The sequence below is a fragment of the Macaca nemestrina genome, chromosome 3, assembly GCF_043159975.1.
Source record: "Macaca nemestrina isolate mMacNem1 chromosome 3, mMacNem.hap1, whole genome shotgun sequence".
Lineage (NCBI taxonomy): Eukaryota > Metazoa > Chordata > Mammalia > Primates > Cercopithecidae > Macaca > Macaca nemestrina.
The window spans coordinates 44,265,379-44,273,288 of record NC_092127.1 but is presented as its reverse complement, the minus strand read 5'-3'; the positions used below and the strand labels follow the sequence as shown (position 1 = coordinate 44,273,288).

The 7,910-nt window shown below is 40.1% G+C and overlaps 1 pseudogene; it reads left to right on the top strand.

Annotated features, from left to right (window-relative positions):
• Nucleotides 1-7,072: 7,072 nt before the first annotated feature.
• LOC105463623 (nicotinamide/nicotinic acid mononucleotide adenylyltransferase 1 pseudogene) lies at nucleotides 7,073-7,910 on the top strand (annotated as a pseudogene).

The following is a 7,910-nucleotide window of genomic DNA, read 5'->3' as shown; positions in this document are numbered from 1 at the left end:
ATCAGAAGGCTATAAAAGTGCAGTTGAGAATTGGGGAGATAATGGACTAGATATGAGAAGGAGGCAAAACGATGTAGCAGTGGAACTTATGTGAGAATGAGTGATGAGATTCAAGGGTCACTGGAGAGAAAAATGACCAATATGTTACCTAGATGACCAAAAGAGTGGCAGTGCCATTAACAAAAATAAAAAATCAAGAGGATGAGTTTTAAGTTTTGAGCTGCTAATGTTGAAGTAAAATTGTGACTATCACCTGCAGAGAGTTGGAAGTGTGGGACTAGAATTTAAGAAAGGTTAGTTCATGTTGGACAGATGGAGTTAGATGGTGTTTGAGGTTTGGGAAGCTGAAAAATTCCCCAGGGAGATGAGGGGGTGTGGGCTGGAGAAAGAGAGAGGGAACAAGAGACCCCATAGGGTCAATAGGGGAGGTGCCAATCCTAAAGGTAGAATTAGCACTGTGATTTTGCAATGCCTCTGAAACCAGGAGGAGTGCTTCTAGAAGGAGAAAGACGAGTTAATGGTATCCAGAAGCCCATAGGGGTAGGAACTAAAATAATTTCTGTGATGTCTCAGGAATCTTCAAATATAATTTTATTGGAGTGGGGATGTGAGTCAAATTTCAGAGGGCGAAGGAATGAGTGTGGGTTGGGAAACTCCAAAAAGAAGTTTGACCATAAGAAAATAGAGTGAGAGAAAATTGTAACCAACCCAGAGAATGGATAAACTCTGAGGATGAAAACATGCAGGGAAAGAAAAAAAAAATCCTACAAAAACTTACTGTTTGGAGTCAGAAAGAGGAAGCCTGAAAAGGAGGAAGGATTGGTTAGTGCCCAGGAAAACGAGATGGGCTAGAATTGGGGGGCGGGGGGTGGTGCGAACAGGTAACAATGTCCAAGGCAGCAGAAGTCTAGGAACACCTGGGGAATATCAGGATCAGATATGCCCGGACTCCATTCCTGACAAAAACAAAACATGAAAAGCTTATATGCATAGAAAACTCCTGCAGGTTTTATAATAGTCAACTTTCACAAGTAGTTTCCTCTGAAAAGTAGGACTCATGGAGATTTCCTTTTTGTGTCTATTCTTCTGTATAATTGGAGTTTGGAATTTTTAAGATCACGAATCCATATTTATTTACAATTTAAAATATTCAAATTTTTAGCAATCTGTGTCAAGTTCAAAAATTTAAATAATTTGACCTTGAATGAGAAGGAAAAATTGAAGAAGGTATCTCTTACTATATATGTATAGAATTTCTTCATGTGCATAAACTTCTTTTATAATTTAAAAAATTGTAAGAGAAAATATTGTCATAAGGAAGAAAAATAAATAGTTGGTATTGTGTTCTATAACATTCACCTTTTAGTTCTGGGCAGGAGGATATAATGTCCCTACCCTCAGAGAATAAAGAGACAGGACATGATGCAAAATAGCTTCTAAATCCCAGCCCAGTGTACAGAGTAGAAATATCGTGGGACAAATTAAAAGAATTAACTCTAAAGCTACATCTAAAGCCTTTAAGGTGCCTGTCATATGGTAGCCACTCAATAAATACTAGTTATTATGACTTGTCAAGTTATATTTATATTTAGTATATTATAAAATGTAAATGTAGTAGCCTTAGGCCTCTAATAATTCCATTAATATTTACAGAACCCAATGCCTGCACATGTGCCAGAGATGAGAAAATGAATGAGATATTATCCTTTCCTTAGAAGCTAATTGGCAAACAAAATATAAAAAGATATATAATAATGCAGGTCAGGGTATGCTGTGTTCCAAATATGTGATCCAGACAAAAGTGGTTCTGCAATTTGAAGATTAGAAAAATCACAGAGGACAGGAGCAATTAGGAAAAGCACTGCAGAGATAAGACATGAATGGACCTTGGAGAATATTAAAGGAGAGAAAAGGGCATCCTAGGGGGGGAAATGTGATGAACAGAGACTAGAAACAAAAAAGATGTGTGGTCTAAATATAATTTGTTATCCTGGATGGGATTCTGAAACAGCAAAAGGACTGTTGTATGAAAACTGATGTTTAGTCAAAAGTAATATACTGATATTGTTTTCTTAACTTTCACAAATGTATCATGATAATGTAAGATGTTAACATTAGGGGAAACTGGATAAAGAGTACACATATAGGAACTCTCCATACCAACTTTATATTTTTTTCTGTACATCTAAAAATTATTCCAAATTAAAATTTATCTTTAAAACTGTGCATGGTAAGTTCATGAACTAGTGAGTAAATGAATACAGCCAAAGCTCAGAATTTAGTTAGAAAGATAATGATAAATTAAGACGAACAGGTGGGTAAGTCCTAGATTGCAGAAGACTTTGAATGCCTGGCTAAAGATTTCTGATTTAATTCTGCAGTTCATGCAGTGTCATTGAAAGTAGCAGAGCAATGAGGTGTTTGAAGGATAAAGGAGCCTTGGAATAGGTGGCCCAGAAAGTCTTATGTCACAAGCATCATTGACTTCCATTTGTGCAACATCATGCTTTCTAAAAACCACCACAAATGGCACACTAACATATTCTCATTCATATTTTCCTCAGTTATTAAATGCTAATGTTCAGTAAAACTACCAGGTGATGGGAGAGAAGCAAACAATGTAGCCCTCCCCTCATGAATAATGAAGCCCTAAGTAATGGATGATTTGGTCTCACTCAATATCCATAGTGCTAGAAGCAGACCTTTCTCTATGAAAAGTTAGTGTTGTGATGAGCTTCCACTTCTTTTACTGTCAGCCAAAAACAGTTCCTTGAAGGATATTGCTTCACTGTAGGACAAATCATTTAAAAGACCCTCCAAGTTGTGCAGATGTAAGGCAAACAGACAATCTTTGCCTGTGAGGGTTTGTGTGTAGGTGTAGGTGTCCAAAATGAGCATGTGTTTGTTGCTTAACAACATCTGCCTTTCTCCTTTGCATGAAACAGGGAGATTCATTGTTGGGTGTGCCAACGTAGTCCAGTGGCAGGAAGAGATGCTAAGACAGACCAAACAAGGATTTATGGAGAAGACTTATGTGTCCAGCATGACAAGAGGCTGGGATTGGGTTCTTTTCTAGCCTTGGCCCACCTGGCTTGGTGCTAAGCATTGAAGGGAAAAATAGATGAGTGTGTGAATGTGATCTAAAATAGATGTGATCTCAGAGCTCCAGAGGGACACTGCCGGGGTGATGGGAAGAAGAGAGCTGAATCAGTAGGAGCATCACAGCAGCCACAAACAAATGTCCTGATATCAGAATGTGTGGGACCCATCTTTAACCTCATGTAGCAGAGACCAAGCCAAGGCGTTAGTGGATTGTTCATACTTCCCAGATTTCTCTTTCTTCCTGGCTTTTTGTAGGACTGATCTCCTTTGAACCGAGTAAGTTCCTAGTGTTCTTACCCAAGCAGGCTGGCTGCAGGAGGCCTTAGGAAATAAGTGGACTTCCTGTCACTAAGGGCAGGTGGTGATCAAGCAAGAAATTGAATAAATGTGAGGCAATTGTGTGTGTATTCCAAGCTAGCGAAGTGGATCATTCCAGATACACTATTGATGTGAATTTCTACAAAGTGAGTCATTTCCCCTATGGTCTTTTTTAACATTTCTTAAAGGTATTCCCACAACACCTGCAGTTCAGTGCACTGTTTTTGAGAATGTAAGAAGCAGAGTGCACAACCTACCTATGAGAAAAATGGACTCAGAGGATAGGAATGAGAGAGCTTCACGAAGAGGAAACCTGCATGTACTAGTCTGATTCTTTTTTCTGCTTGTGTAGGACACACTACCGTGCTGCCTGTTTGAAGCCACCTCACAGTATAATTGCAAGAGCCACTGGGACATTGGTCCCATGAAAGGAAGAGTTCTGTGTTGCTTATTGACCTATACCAGGGCCTGGTAGATGCTCAGTAAATATTTACTGAATAAACCAATGAATCTAGTGAACTAAGGGACATCAGAGTATCTAAATACTACAAAGTAGGATTGAAGACTGTTGATAGTTAATGTCTGTCCACTGAAAACACTATTCGGGAGGGAGAAATTTTCTGGGAGAAGATTGTCAGGAGGAAAGAATACATTAATACAAATACACAGGGGAGAAAGCTTATGTAATGGAGGGCTCCAGTCTAAGTCCCTTTAAGCTAAATTGAGCCAAGAGCATTGTCTTACTGATGAATATTCCTTTGTAGAGGAAATAGAGATCTTTGAGAAGTGGAAGTAAACCTCAATTTTCTGGGCCTGATGCCAGATATTCTAGCACATTAAAGATGACAGACAAAGGAGATGACACCTTAAGATTTATTCCAGATTGTATATTTTCCTCCATTTGTGGGTTAGATTGTATATTTTTCTCCTTTTGTGGGTCGAGAAAGTAATAGAAAATGTGGGGAAAGAAAGTTTCTGCTGTTCTCTCTATAATTTTAGGAGCTACACTATCTGGGAAGCTTGGGGTCTAACTAATCCTGTGATATCTAGACTAAGTAAGAAGAAATGGGTGGATCTCCAGGTAAAGGAAGATGGTAAGATGTATCTTGTCCAAGGGTTCTTGTAGCTGAGTATACACTAATAGTTGATTACCTCAAAGAGTAACTGAAAGGGCCAGGGTAGCTCTACTTACTGGGAAAGAGGGACATTTTATATTTGATTTGAAATGTTTGTTATACTGTCAGAAAATGCTATTGTTACAGATTTTCTGGGACTCTATACTACATTTTCCCCATTCTAATGGTGAGAATGACCTAGTAAGTCAACTGTATCTTGCCATTTATAATTTGGGAAGAGTTTTGAAAAGGCACAGGGTAGCTCTGGTCTACAAAGGTTATACCTCATTCAGAAAAAAATTGGAGGCACCCAGGTGCAGTGACTCACACCTGTAATCCCAGCACTTTGGGAGGTCAAGGAGGGTGGATCACCTGAGGTGAGGAGTTTGAGCCCAGCCTGGCCAACATGGTGAAACCTCGTCTCTACTAAAAATACAAAAAATTAGCCAGGTGTGTAATCCCAGCTACTTGGGAGGCTGAGGCAGGAGAATTCCTTGAACCCAGGTTCAAGAGGTTACAGTGAGCCGAGATTGCACCCCTGTACTCCAGCCTGGGCAACACAGCAAGACTCCATCTCAAAAAAAGGAAAAGAAAAAGAAAAAATTTGAGGCTTTTCTGCAACAGCAGGCATTTCTTTTCTCTCTCTTTATTTTTTATTTATTTATTTATTTTTGAGACATGGTCTTGCCCTGTCACCCAAGCTAGAGTACAGTGACATGATTATAGCTCACTATAGTCTCAAACTCCTGGACTCAAGTAATCTTCTTGCCTCAGCTTCCCAAAGTGGTTGGGATTATAAGTGTCAGCCACCACTCCTGGTTAACTATAGGAATTTCAAAGCATAGGAGTTTGAAAGACTGAAATAGCTATGGGCTTCAAAAATCATGTGTGGGAAAACAAACACAGTTAGAAAATTTACTTATGCAGGGCTGGGTTCTCACTACTGTAAAAAAGTAGAGGTAAAATTTAACAGATAATAATGTTCTACAGTTTCTGTGCATTTCCTTTTTAATGAAAATACTATTGAGGTGTCTGCAAAGCAATTTTGATAATAGAATAACAGGTAGTGAGATCATTTTATACAATTAGCATAACTGACATTAAGGAAATGTAGATGGCACCAAGTGCAGGGGCTCACACCTGTTATCCTAGCACTTCAAGATTGTCTGAGGCCAGGAGTTCAACACAGTGAGACTCCGTAAAAATAAAGTAAAAAATTAGCTGGGCATGGTGGCACACACCTGTAGCCCTAGCTATTCAGGAGGCTGAGGCAGGAGGATCACTTAAGCCCAGGAGTTGAAGGTTACAGTGAGCTATGATCATGCCAATGCACTCTAGCCTGGGCGACAGAGTGAGATCTTAAAGAAAGGAACACAGAGAAAGACAGAGAGAAAGACAGAAGGAAAGAGGGAAGGGAAGGGAAGGGAAGGGAAGGGAAGGGAAGGGAAGGGAAGGGAAGGGAAGGGAAGGGAAGGGAAGGGAAGGGGGAAGGGGGAAGGGGGAAAGGGGAAGGGGGAAGGGGGAAGGGGGAAGGGGGAAGGGAAGGGAAGGGGAGGGGAGGGAAGGGAAGGGAAGGGAAGGGAAGGGAGGAAGGGAGGAAGGAGGGAGGGAGGAAAGGAGGGAGGAAGGGAGGAAGAAAAAAGGGAAGGAGGGAGGGAGGGTGGAGGAGGGGAGGGAGGGAGGGAGGGAGGGAGGGAGGGGAAGGAAGAATGACCCATAGTTATCTTATGCATGTCTTTCTCCAGATGTAGAATCAGTCATTTCTCCAAAATGTTTTAGTTTCTTTAAATGGGGAATGTTATTTAGAGGTCACAATCTGGGTGTGAAAGACGTTCACTGCTATTGCATTGGTAATTGTTTGTAAAACTTTTTCTTCAAAAGAGCCAGGGAATATGTATTTTTAGACAAAGCACATCATGAGTTCATACTGATATTCTCAGTTCAAAATTAAGGTTAAAGTAGTTTTAATTAAACTGTTTAAATTTATATTTCTATTGCTTTTCTTTTATGTGGAAAAGCTTGGTTGATGACAATGTTAAAGTAATTACTTTTTATTACCCCGTCATATGTTGCTAATGATATGGATACATTCTGAGAAATGCATTGTTAGGTGATTTCATTGTTGTGTGAACATCATAGACTGTACTTACACAAACCCAGATGGTATAGCCTACTACACACTTAGGCTATATGCTGTAGCCTATTGTTCCTAGGCTATAAATCTATACAGCATGTTACTGTACTGAATACTGGAAAAGGTCCAGTAAAAATACAATAGGAAAAATATTTCCCTCACTGGCATCCTGGACATGGGTTGTCTCCAGGAGCACTCAGGCCAGTGGACAGTGAGGGTGCAAGTTACAATTTGGATACAAAACCATTTTTCTAGCTCACCTTAGAGAAGACTGTTGACACACTAATTGGAATGGTTCCAATAGTCTACCTAGCAAGACACTTCAGATTCAAAGAATTTCCTTTGTAAAAGCAAGGGAGGCATCACAGTTTTCCATTTACATCAACAACTTCAAGTTCTAACCATGGAAAATTCAGAGAAGACTGAAGTGGTTCTCCTAGCTGTAGCTCCATCAGTCCTATCACCAACAGGCACCTCAGGTTGTTTGAGCTGGCCAAGGACTATATGAATGGAACACGAAGATAAAGGCATGATCTTTCCTGTTGGTGATGCTTATAAGAAGAAGGGACTCATTCCTGCCCATCACTGGGTCATCATAGCCGAACTTGCCACCAAGAATTCCAAATGAGTGGAAGTTGATACATGGGAAAGTCTTCAGAAAAAGTGAAAAGAGACTGTTATGGTGCTAAAACACCATTAGGAGAAACTGGAGGCTAGTAACTGTGATCACCAGCAGAACTCACCTACGCCAGAAAGGCTGGATGGAAGACGAGATGAACTGAACAAAGACAAGGTTCTAGTCAAAAAAAAAAAAAAAAATACCTAGAGCCAAAATCAAAAGGTGCACCAAAGGTCAAGTTGCTGTGTGAGGCAGATTTACTGGAGTGCTTTGGTGTTCCTAATTTGTGGAAAAGTGAAGACATCACCCAAATTGTGGTTGACTATGGGCTCATATGTATTACTCGGGCTGGAAATGATGCTCAGAAATTCATCCATGACTCTAATGTGCTATGGAAATACCAGAGCAACATTAATGTGGTGAATGAATGGATCACTAATGATAGCTCATCCACAAAAATCCGGAGAGCCTTTAGAAGGGGCAGAGGGTTCGCTTCTTGCTACCAGATCTTGTTCAAGAATGCATTGAAAAGCATAATTTGTACAGCTCTGAGAGTGAAGACAGGAATGCTATGGTCATCCTGGCCCCTTTGTAGAGAAATACTGCAGAAGCTAAGGCATAG